This window comes from Gorilla gorilla, chromosome 10 (genome assembly GCF_029281585.2).
Source record: "Gorilla gorilla gorilla isolate KB3781 chromosome 10, NHGRI_mGorGor1-v2.1_pri, whole genome shotgun sequence".
In the NCBI taxonomy this organism is placed as follows: domain Eukaryota; kingdom Metazoa; phylum Chordata; class Mammalia; order Primates; family Hominidae; genus Gorilla; species Gorilla gorilla.
In genome coordinates this window covers 115685787-115699001 of record NC_073234.2, presented here as the reverse complement: position 1 = coordinate 115699001, position 13215 = coordinate 115685787, and the positions used below count along the sequence as shown (strand labels likewise).

General features: G+C 38.3%; 1 protein-coding gene across 3 annotated transcripts in view; it reads right to left on the bottom strand.

The window, feature by feature from the left end:
• The window catches only part of SCYL2 (SCY1 like pseudokinase 2), a 70139-nt gene extending 56947 nt beyond the window's left edge, over window positions 1-13192 (bottom strand). Inside the window, exon 1 of one of the 3 annotated variants that reach the window (XM_019039298.3) lies at window positions 12919-13192. The gene's annotated coding sequence lies outside the window, so the exon portion shown is untranslated. Of the gene's footprint in view, window positions 1-12523 lie in introns of all 3 variants that reach the window. The other 2 variants (XM_004053741.5, XM_055358754.2) reach the window with 2 other exon arrangements.
• Between the last annotated feature and the right edge of the window lie 23 nt (window positions 13193-13215).

Here is a 13215-nt window from a genome sequence, read left to right as displayed (position 1 = left end):
AAAACCATTTTGTAGTTATGAAAATGTTATTACAATTATTTCAAAACAATTTTTTCTATACATTTTATTTCATACATTTAAAAATATTACTCTAAGTAAATAAATGAATAAATTACTCTAACTTCTGCCCATGAGGGAGGAACAAAGAGTGAATTTGCCCTCTTGCTTTTAACAACTAGAAAACTGAACAAAACGTATGAAACACATTTTTTAAGACATTGAACAGGCAGCAAGAGCCTTTGATCCCAGTAAGAAAGAGAACAAGAGAACCAGGATTGCCCCAGAGGCACATTCCAAACTACAGAGCATAGAGCAGAATTCCAGGTAGCTATCTAGCTGAATTGAGAAGCTGGAGGAACAAACTGGCATTCAAGAATGTGGAGGTAGATGAAAGTTCTGAGATACAATTTCAAAGTGAATGAAGCTATGCTGAAGAAAATGCAAACTGGTCCCCTTCATGCTCTGTTCCCTGGTCCCACACATGCTTATGCATAGTGTGACACTCCACCAGGTCTGGCAAGAACCAAACTAGAGAGCTATCAGTTGAATAGTTTCAAAGTTCACACAAGGCTGCAAATCATTCAATATCTGGTCAGCCAGAGTAGTGAGTCTTCACTGACCACTAAGACAATCAGCAGAAACCTGTAAGAACCATGCCTTAATGGTGGGGTAAACCACCCTTAGAGTAAAAGCTAATCTAAATCCACTCTAAAATCAATTCTCAAATGACCAAAGTAATCATAAATTACTAAACTGCCTACCAGAACAAAACCCATAGTCATGAAAGACACATAACATGCACAAAAAAATTCAGATACTAAACAATGTAGCATTCACAATATTCAGCAGGCAATCAACAATTATCAGACGTGCCAAGAAGCAAGACGATGTGACTTATACAACAGTAGACCCTAACCCCTAGGCCGCCAGATCAGTACCAGTCCATGGCCTATTAGGAACCGGGCTGCAGAGCAGGAGGTGAGCAGTAGGCGAGCAAGCATTACTGCCTAAGCTCCGCCTCCTGTCAGATAGGTGGCAGCAATAGATTCTCATAGGAGCCTGAACCCTACTGTGAACTGCACATGCGAGGGACCTAGGCTGTGTGCTCCTTATGAGAATCTAACTAATGCCTGATGATCTGAGGTAGAAGAGTTTCACCCTGAAACCAAGCCTCCCATCCCCCATCTGTGGAAAAACTGTCTTCCACGAATCCGGTCCCTGGTGCCAAAAAGGTTGGGGACTGCTGCTATACAAAGCTCCAAGAAATTAAATAAACCACACACAGGATAAACACAAAGAAACCCATACATAGATATACCATATAGCTGAAAATCAGTGATTAAAAGAAAAATCTTAAAAGCAGCCACAGAAAACAAGTAAATTACATATAAGAACAAAGATAAGAATTTCCCCAGACTGGCCAGGCGCGGTGGCTCACGCCTGTAATCCCAGCACTTTGGGAGGCTGAGGTAGGCAGATCACAAGGTCAAAAGATGGAGACCATCCTGGCAAACACGGAGAAACCCCATCTCTACTAAAAATACAAAAATTAGCTGGGCATGGTGGTACGCGCCTGTAGTCCCAGCTACTCAGGAGGCTGAGGCAGAAGAATTGCTTGAACCCGGGAGGTGAAGGTTGCAGTAAGCCGAGATCGCGCCACTGCACTCCAGCTTGGCAAGGGAGCAAGACTCCATCTCAAAAAAAAAAAAAAAAGAATTTCCCCAAATTTGGCAGAAACAACACATGCCAAAGAACAACTGAATGAGGTCTTTAAACTGCTAAACGAAACTGTCAACCTAGAATTCTACAGGTTGGGGAAAAAACTTCCAAAACTCAATGTGAAATAAAGACATTTTCAGAAAAACAACAGATAATCACTATAAAAACTATTAGAGATGGGAGGATCACTTGAGCCCAGCAGTTCGAGATGAGCCTAGGCAACACAGTAAGACCCCATCTCTACAAAAAATAGAAAAATTATCCAGGTATGGTGTCATCTGACTGTAGTCTCATCTACTCAGGAGGCTGAGGCAGAAGAATCAATTGAGACCAGGAGGTGGAGGCTGCAGTGAGTTGTGATTGCACCACTGCACTCCAGCCCAGGTGACAGAACAAGACCCTCTCTCTAAAAAAAAAAAAAAAAACTTAAAGTTTTTAAACCAGAACAATAAAAATAAAAAATGATGTGGGTATATAAAATACTTTTCATGTCATACCTTTAAAAGATAGCTGATCATTTAAAGCAAAAATAATAAAAATGTATTATGTTTATAATATATGCAGAAGAAACTGTAACAAGAAAGAACAGGAGGGGAAATATAAGTATATTTTTTAAAGATCCTTACATTATATCTGAGGCAGTACAGTATCATTTGAAGGCAGGTTGTGGTATTTAAAGTTAAAAGATATATACTGTAGACCCTCAAATAATAACAAAATAAAAATAACAACAAAATAATAAAGTGATATAACTAAATTGTAGAGATAAGATAAACCCTAAAGTAAACTGAATATAAAAAGAAGCGGAAAAGAGGAAGGAACAAAAAACAAATGTGCCAAATACAAAATAAATAGCAAGACGGTTGACTTAAATCCAACCATATCAATAAATTACATTACGTGTAAATAATTTAAAATTTCAATTACAAGGCAGAGATTGTCAAATTGGATAAAAAAGCAAGACCTAACTATATGCTGCTTACAAAAACCCACTTTAAAAGTATAAAAACACAGGTAAAAGAATGTGAAAGTATACCAAGCTGGAGTGGCAATATTAATAACAGAATAAGCTTGAAGACAAAGAGGTCATTTTGTAATGACAAAGTTGTCAATTCACCAAAAAGACATAACAATACTAAATATGTACACACCCAATAAGAGAACTTCGAAATAAATGCAGCAAAAAGTGGCAGAACTGATAGAAGAAATAGACAAATTCATAATTATAGTTGGAGACTTCAAGAGTTCTCACTTAGTAACAGACACAGACCAAGCAGAGAGAAAAATCAGTAAGGATAGAGACTTCAACAGCACTATCAAACAACCTGACCTAAAACACACACTCTACAAATGACAAATTGTTTTCATGCAGACATGTAACATTCACTAAAAATGGTTTTCATGTAGACACGTAACATTCACTAAAATGAACTATATGTTGGGCTATGAAATGAGTCTCAAAATATTTATAACTACTGAAATAATACAAACTATTCTCTTTGACTACAATAAAATTAAACTAGAAATCAATAATAGATTAAAATATATAGAAAAACTGCAAATATATGGAAATTAATCAACGCTTTTAAATAATCCAAGGGCTAAAAAAGAAATCACAAAGAAATTTTTAAAATATTTTGAAGAGAATGAAAATGAAAATGAAAATTTGTGGGTCATATCTAAAGCAGTACTTACAAAGAAATCTATAGCTGTAAATGTTTATATTAGGGAGTTTAAAAGTCCAAAATAATGGTCTAAGCTTCCACCTTAGGAAGCTAGAAAAAGAGAAAATTAAAATAAGTAGAAGAGGAGGAATCAATGAAAGAGACTGAATTTAATGTAATACTTTATTTAATAGAGAAATGAAAGAGAAAAAAAATCCAATGAAGTAAAAAAAAAGTTTTGAAAAGATCAATGAAATCAGTAAAACTCTGGCTATATTGATCAAGAAAATTTTAGCAAGGTGCAGTGACTCATGCTTGTAATCCCAACACTCTGGGACACTAAAGCAGGAGAATCACTTGAGCCCAGGAGTTCAAGACCAGCCCGAGCAACATAAGGAGACCCTGTTTCTACAAAAACAAATAAAATAAAATTTGCAGGGCATAGTGGTGTGTGCTTATGGTCCCAGCTACTTGGGAGGCTGAGGTGGAAGTATTGCTTAAGCCTGGGAGGTCAAGGCTGCAGTGAGCCATGATTGTGCCACTCTCCTCTGGCCTGCGTGACAAAGAGTGGGATCCTGTTTCAAAAATAAAAATAAAAAGAAAGAAAATAAAAATTTTAAAAGACACAAATGACCAATAACAGAAATTCTACAGATTCTAATTCTAAAGCTTCTAAATGAATAGGGTATATCATCAAACATTTAAGGAAAAAAATCATACCAAGTCTATACAAACTCTCCCAGAAAATAGAAGAGGGGAGGATACTTTCCATTTCATGTTATGTAGTCAGCATTACCTTGACATCAAACCAAATAATGCAATGGCAATAAAATTGCAAACCAATGTCCCTCGTTAATATGTAAAAATCCTTAAGATATTAGAACATCACATCCAACCCCACGACCAAATGGGGTTCACTTCAGGAATGCAATGTTAATTCAACTTTTAAAAATGAATCCATGTAATTCACATTCACTGAATAATGAAAAAAAGCAAGATAATCTCAGTAGAGGCAGAAAAAAAACTGACAAAATTCAATACCAATTCATAATAAAAACTCTCAGGAAACTAAGAACAGGAAGGAACTTCCTCAACCTGATAAATAGCATCTTTGAATAATTACAGCTAACATTATATTTAAAGATAAAATACTAACCACTTTTCTCCCTAAGTTTCAGAACAAGGTAAGTATACCCACTTTTACCACTTCTGTTCAATATTCCAGTAAAGGTCCTAACCAAGGCAATAAAGCAAGAAAATGAAATAAAAGGCATTCGGACTGCAAAGAAAGAAAACAATTTATTCCCAAATGACACAACTGCATACACAGAACATCAGAAGGAATGAATCTACAAAATAGCTATCAGAATGAATACATGAGTTTGGCAAGATAGTAGAATACAAGAACAACATACTTGAAAAGATTGTATTTCTAGGCTGGGCATAGTAATTCATGCCTGTAATCCCAGCACCTTGGGAGGCTGAAGTGGAAGGATTGCTTGAGTACAGGAGTTTGAGATCAGCCTGGGTAACATATCAAGACTCTAAAAAGTTTTTAAAAATCAGCCAGGAGCAGTAGCACATGTCTGCAGTCCCAGCTACTCAGTAGGCTGAAGTGGAAGGATCACTTGAACCTGGGAGGTTGAGGATGCAGTGAGCTGTGATCACACTAATGCACTCCAGCCTGGGTGACAGGGTGAGACCCTGTCTCAAAAAAAAGAAAAAAAAAGAAATTGCATTTCTATGTATTTCTATTAGAAAATTTAAAATTTAAAAATACTGTTTCAAGGGTATGAAATACCTATGAATAAATTTAACAAGCTATGCAAGATCTATACAATGAAAACAAAATACTGCTAACAGAAACTGAAGAAAACCTAAATAAATGGAACGATATACTGTGATCATGAATTGGAAGATTCAATATGGTTAATGTGTCAATTATCCCCAATAATCTAGAAACTCAATGCAATTCAACCAGAATCCCAGCAGGCTTTCTGTAGAAAGTGACAAACTGATTCTAGAATATTACTGTGAGAAGGGATCCACAGGCTTTACTAAATTGTCAAAAGGGTCTATGGCACAAACCAAGGTTTTAAAGCCCTATCACTCTCCAAATTGTCAACTTCCAGGTGTACTCCTTCCTAAAATTGATTTGCCTGAGACCAAGTCTATGTCCTGAAGATTTTCCTTAACCACTTCTTTGTTCACAATTTTTTCCCACTTGACTAAAACAAAGTATTTCTCTCAGCCATCCCAGTGTTACTGTAGGCCATTTTCCTAGGTGTAAAAAAATTCTGTGGGAGGAGGGGGATGCAATCTGTGGATTTAATTCTATGAGAAAGCCACTTAAGAGTAAAGCACAAGGAAGTTTGATAAGAAATACTAAAGGAGGCTGTACCTTGCTTCTTTCAGGACAGATGTTAATAACAACAAGAACCCATGCCTTATCTATCACAGAACTACAGTTAAGAAGATGGTTGTCACAGAGATATATAGGAACACATTTATTTCAATTGATAAACTCCAAGGTTTTGATAAAGTAAAGCACTATCACAATATACGACAATTTAGAAATTCGATCTTTTGCAACTATTTAAACTCTTGACAAAAAACTCCAGCTGTGATCAACTTAAAAAATGTGCAAGAGGAACACATGTTATTCAAAATTATTGGATACACGAGCAAAAATATTTGAAGACCACTGATCTCAGGTAGTTTGTATCCTGTTTTCTCTATTAACGAAATTATACTTATGTAAATATAACCCACTTTCTTCTATTAAAGATTTGAACTGTCTGTAAATGGAAATGGAGACTCACTTTCCCTTTTTAATTTAATGCTGCATTTTTGTAAGCAGCTAGAAAATGTTGCTACTGGCATTATGAAAACATTTACTGGCTATGCCAAGTTGTTCTCTATGAACATCTGCTGTTGATTTTGATGGGAAGGTGAAAGGATACAAAATTCTATTTAAAACCATACATATCTATTCCTCTAACGCTGCCTGACAAGCTATATATCAAATGCCATGCATCTTGTTATACACTGAGAATACAGAGGTTCTTCTTTTTAGGGACTCCGTCCAATAGCAGACTCAGTCCTCCAAAGAGTTACAGCAATTAACTTGTGGTAAGAATGTACATGCTATGGAAATATTAAGATGGGCTCAAAACTATAAAGTAAGGAGGGAAGGAGTATTCCAGAAGGGATTATAATACCACGTGCCAAGATATGTAAGGGAGGAAGACTATGGTGTGGTCTGCAAACTACAGTTACATATGAAAACAAAGCATATTTTCAGAATTGATATTCAAATTTGAGATGCTATCCATCATCCAGAGTCAACACTGATGTACGTATGGCAAAGAACAGGCATGGAAATTCATTTGGTGGTTTAATATTTACTGAGTATCCACTATGTATCTGATACCATATGAGAAACTGGGAAGGAAGTAAATGAAAAATAAGCTATGAAAAATCTTACATCAAAGGGGGAAGACACACAAGTAAAACCACCACAGCACTAGCCTACAGAGTGATAAAACGCTACAGAATATACATGCACAGTGTTATAGGAACAAAAAGAAGAGGAATAGAATGTTTCCCAAAAACAGTAATGCTAGAGGAGTAAACTGGATAGAGAATAGGAGAATTGTAGGAGTAAAATCACAAAGTAAAAACCAAGTTCAGTTAAAAGCTGAAGAAAAAGAAGAAAGCATGGCAAAGGAGGCTAAAAAGCCAGATCACCAAGGACATTGAGTAGTAAGAAATCAAGCTATGGAAGCCACAGAAGGGTTTCAGGCATCAGTAAGATCATCAATCACTCTATCAAGCAGAGTGAAAGATATACTAAAGGTGGAGGCTGAGAATATGGCAAGACTGAAGAGAACTTCAATATGCAATTCAGGGATATTTATAATTCAGAATATATACAAAGCAAGAAAATAAAGGAAATATGGTCAAGGAAGATAGAGAAGAGATGGTGGGTAAAGGAGGTATTTCAAAGGTGCTAGTTATACACATACTTATTTTGTATTTACATGTTAAACTACGTTATATACTTTTATGTGTTATATTTCACATTTTAAACAAATTTTTAAAGGGAGAAGGGTTGCTGAATTACAAAAATAGCAGTGAGAAAGGAGAAGAAAGGAAAAATTAAGAAACAAGTTAAAACCAAGAGAAGAAAAGAACGAAACTAAGAATCCTACCCCACCCCCAATTTCACAGTCTAGGTGGAAGGTGAAGCCATTTACCAACGACATATAGAAGCCAGTTGTTTTATAGGGGAAGAACTCAACTTGGACATGTAGAATTTGAGCTGCCTGAATGACACTCAGATGGAGACATCTAATAGGTTTTTAGACATGCAGGCCAAAAACTTAGAAAAAACCGTCCAGACTGAAAGTAAAAATTGGTACACGATGAGCCAGTATGGTAGACTATGGCCTTGAAAAATATCACCCAAGAATACCATGAAAATTACAGAAGGCCAAGGACAGAGTAATCTCCAAGGAGCCTGTAAAATAAGACCTGAACTTAAACGAGATTTTGAATTATTAGCATAGCCATTTGACATATAAGAAAACTAAGAGTCCAAATACCTTTTCTTAAAATGATAGCTTTTCATTTTTCCTTTGATTAATGAAGAAAAAAGCCTATATTTTCCAATGACAAAGTTATAAATGATGGAAATTCTCAGTCATGTAAGGCATTTCTCATTGTACACCATTTATTATAATTCACTTGAAATTCAATCATCTGCCCTTCCTAAATTTCAGCCAAAATAGGATTTGGGGTAGCTTCAGTATGATTCCAAGATTGTATATCTCCCTACCATCTAGCTCAGCCATCACCTGGCTTTCAATAGAACCAGCATGTGAATCTGTTGTAATACTAGATTTTACGTGCACCTGGCAGAAAGTAGGATGAGTATTACAGCATCTGACAGCAGGTAGCTGAAAGGAACTGGCAATTCTTTCAGTCCTGCCTGCTCATGAATTCTAGATACAGCAAGAAATGTAACAGGTAAAACTATATTTATGCTTAAGAAAGACTTCCTGAATTTTCAAATAACATGACTACAAACAGTCCTATACTTCCCCAAGAATATATTTTTACTTTTTTCCCCAGCTTCCCAAGCTTACAATCCCAAGAATAAAATATTATAAAGCAGAATGAGCTCCCATTTTTGTTGAAGTCACTGCAATGCAAATAAAAGGCTTACCGTAATTACATCTGGCAATGAAGTTACATTTAATAACTTTCAGTCTCATGGCACCTAGCAGAGACTAGACTTTCCAAAAGCACCAAATAATAGACACTGACTACAAAGAACAACAACATAAAACAAAGAAACTCAAAATAGTTTGCTTTATCCCTTAAAGGGGCACAAAGGTCTGAGATTTGTATGTAAATGCCTGAAATAAGAGAATACCATTTATATAATCATTTATAGTTATTCAATGAATTTTTGTAATTCTAATTAAGAATTACATTCAAGAATTACTTTCAGAAGACATGAAATACGGTTAAATACTTCACAAAATCTGGGGGAAAATACGTGTGCCTATACTCCCATATGCAGTACTTACCTGTTTGTATCTAAAGAAAGATGATCTTAAGATATATTCTCTCTCTCTTTTTTTTTTTTTTTTTTTTTTTTTTTGCTGCTCTGCAAGGAGCAGGGCTAACCTTAAGGCCAGAGTTGGCCTTAAGATGTATTCTTGAAATATACATTTCTGCTTGTGGGAGCACTCAGAGATTACTAGAAGTTTTTTAAAAGAAAGTTTTCAAAAACTGGATAATGCTCTTCTTTGTTCTATACAGAAATCATGTTTAATCTTATACAGAACAAAGATTAAACCAGCTGAGTATAATCATTCCTTTACAATTACAAAGAGTATCTAATTATCAGACATAGTTGAGCCAGAACAGATTACAGAAGACAAGCCTGATTTTAAAAACGAACATAAAAAACTGAAAAGACTTAGCAATGTACAGCCAAGTTAGTACACAAATTATTGGGTACCTACTAGGTGAAAAGCACCATGCTAAACGCAGTGGGAGAAACAAGAAGTAAAACATTCAGTTTCTGTCACTGGTCACAAATTTTAAGACCACTGTACAATAAGATTTAAGATTTAAAAAGCAACATGAGGCCAGTGGCTCATGCCTGTAATCCTAGCACTTTGGGAGGCCAAGGCAGGAGGATCACTTCAGCTCAGGAGTTCGAGACCAGCCTGGGCAACATAGAGAGACCCTGTCTCTATGTAAATAAAAATATTAAAAAAAAAAAAAAAAAAAGAAAGCAACATGAAATTTCAGGCAACATACACTTAAATATCAAATTAGTAATTTAAACAGTAAGTAAGATCTGAGGAAAGATTACATCCAAGTTTTTTGAAGCTATTTCCAGCCCATGTATTTAGTGAACTATAGTTTTTACAACAAGAAGTTAATCAGATTCTTGAAATTATTGTAATTTTTTTTTAAAGCAGTAGCAGAGGGGTGACAGTTTCTCACTATTCAGGCCTTCCAGCTAGAGAAGAGGGACAAGGAATAACTGAGTAGGAAATTAGACTAAATGATCACTTCCTTAAAGTCTACAGTTCTTCCTTAATTTAAGAAAGTATAAAATCTCGGCCAGGCGCGGTGGCTCACGCCTGTAATCCCAGCACTTTGGGAAGCCGAGGCGGGTGGATCACGAGGGTCAGGAGATCGAGACCATCCTGGCTAACACGGTGAAACCCCGTCTCTACTAAAAATATAAAAAATTAGCCAGGCCTGGTGGTGGGCGCCTGTAGTCCCAGCTACTCGGGAGGCTGAGGCAGGAGAATGGCGTGAACCTGGGAGGCGGAGCTTGCAGTGAGCCGAGATCGCGCCACTGCACTCCAGCCTGGGTGACAGAGTGACACTCCGTCTCAAAAAAAAAAAAAAAAGTATAAAATCTCAAATACAATGTATGAAAACAAACTCATAAAACACAAGTACTGTCTAAGACAGTGGTTTTCAAATTCTGATGAACATCTAAATAACCTGGATAACTTCTTAAACCACATAGATGCCTAGGTAGTATCTCAAACCTTTGGAATCGGAACCTATAAAGATGAAGTATATCTGTATCCTGAGAAAGCTCCGTAAGTGATTCTGATGAACAGCAAAGTGTTAAAATTAAGTTACATGGTTAAGTACACACTCTTCAGTGGTAAGGAAATCTGAGTTCAAATGCCAATTCTAATATTTACTAGAGCCATCACCAACTAACTACCCACCCTAACACTATTTCTAATCTATAAAAAGGGGAAAAGCTAGCTATACCTCACGTGATTGTTATAAGGATTAACAGTGATGATGAGGTAAAATGTTTAGTACAATTCTTGGCCCATTCAGTAAGCATTAAATGAATTCATTCATTTAATAAACATTCAGCACTTACACATCAGGAGATGAGGAACATCTAATTAATTTATTAAGTATTAATAAACATGGCAACTCTTCAATGGTGTGGTAAGAACATATAATCAGGAGAATCTATTCTAATCAGGAAAGTCTTCCCTGAAGTGAGCTGAATGATGAATAGGCATAATTGGCTAAAAAAAGAAAGGAAGGGCATTTCCAAGCAGAGGAAGTAGCATAACCAAAGCCACATACTTGAAGCAGGAGAACAGAAAAGACAGGGTGACTAGGGGAGAAAGGGAATGTCAGAAAGCACAGTGGAGATGAGTTTGGAAAGGGGACCGACTATGCAGGGCTTGTAGGGCATGTTAATGTGTTCGATTTACTTAAAAATGGTGAGAAGCCACTGAAAGATTTTAAACACTAAGACAATGTTATTAGGTCTGCATTTTGAAAAAGTCACTAAGTCTTGTTTGGAAAACTACAGGAGACCACAGTAGATGCAAGCAGACCACAATCAGGAGGCTACGGAAGTAGTCAAGATGAGAGATGGTGGTGGCTTGGAACAGGACTACTGTTACAGACGAAGAGCAGACAAGAGTCAAGAGATATTCAAGAGGCAAAATCAACAGGACTTCATGAGAGACTGAGTATGAAGCATGACAGAGGAATTGTCAAACTTCAACTTCTATACAAAGGAATTGATAGTGATGCTACCCACGGAGTTAAACACAATAAGAGGAGCTATTTTTCTTCTTGGGGTGGGGGAAGGGAGGTATATCATGAATTTCAAACATGTGAATATGAGTAGTTATTCCCAGTAACAGGGTTGATCTGTCTAGAAAGTATTCCACAGTATAGAAGTACAATGTGCCTGTATTTATTTTACTGGGTATTTATGAATCTTAGAGACAAAATAGGTTTCTGCATGTGAGTAATGTAAATCTAAAGAGAATGAAGGCCCTTACCTTCCATTAGGTTCCCTTCCTTTACACAATCCCCCAAAAGCATTCTTTATGATTACAGTTTAATGTTGCCTCAAGAAGTAATTTATATACTCAGCTGATTTCATTTTTAAATATTTTAAAAATATTTGTGCTAAAGAATAAGACAGCAAACCAAACAACAACAAACCTGCAAAGTCCAAAAGGAATCTTCAAGCACCTGACTTTAAAGCCATCACCAGAACATGATGGGGTTTTACAGTGGCAGGCTGATTTGGAGCATTTTTGCTAAACTATTTATTTTTCAGAACGGAGACACGCTACTTAGAAAACTCACTCATAGTATCCAATGTTTTTAGAAAGTGTCATCACAAATAATTCCTGAGTTTGACGTACTAAAAAATAGTTGACACCTTCCAATGAAGTCACTACAGGCATAGCGCTTTTAAGCGGCTTGTCTGGAGCCTCCTCGAGTGCCTTAGAGGGTGGATTTGATAATATAGTTTCCTTAATTACGGATCACAGGTATGTGCTCAGAGTCCAATAAGTTTTTGCAAGCTTTATCGGTCTAAACCTTCCTCCATCCGTTTTCTCCCGTTTAGAAAAACAAGACTGCAGGAGTAACCGGTGGGGTTTTTTGTCTTAACAAAACACCTGCCCCACCCACCTCACACACAATAACCTTCCATTCCAGAACTAAAGCTACTGTCAGAGAAGGACGGCGGGCGGCAGGGCCCTGGCTGGTGACCCAGGCTAGCGGATTCCGGACCTCAGAACTCAGGTGAACTCTCTCACCCGGTCCTAGAGTAGTGTCCAATGTCCCCGAAAGGTACTACGTTCTCCACCACCGAAACCCGAGCTCTCGAGCCGGCATGGGGGGCTCTCCCTCCGGCAGCTGACTTCGATCCCGGGTCTCCCGTCGCCTCAAGGCCTCTTTCGAGGACTCGGCCCTCTCGGATCCGCTCCCCGGAGCTCGCTGCTCGCCCAGCCCCGCTTTGCGCGGGCGCCGACCGCCGATCGCCCGGCCGGCCGCCGGCAGGCCCGTCACCAGGCAACACTCACCAGCCTGGGCGGCCCTGGGAGGCCTACCCCGGGCGCGAGTCCTCCATTCCCTCCTCGCCGGCCCCGGGAGCCCAGCGAGAGAGCGGCCGGTGAGGGAGGTCGGTCGGTGCCGGCGGCCGGTCACTTACCTCTTCCTTCTTCCAGGAGGGGCGGTGCTGGGGCTCTTTCCCCCCGCCCCCCTAATAAACGCCTCCTGGCTGCTCCTGCTCTGCCTTCGTGCCTGGCCACTGACTCCGGCTTTACTCCATATCCTTCGCCGCCCCCGCGGCCGCAAACGTCGGAGCTAGAGGGAAAGGGGTGGGGAGGGGAGGGACCGGGGACGAAGAGTAAGGGAGGGGGAAAAAGACTAAAAGACCTGCCGGCCGGGGGCATGACGTCACTTCCTGCCGGTTCGGAAGAGGCGGAGCCAGGACTTCTCTCCGCCC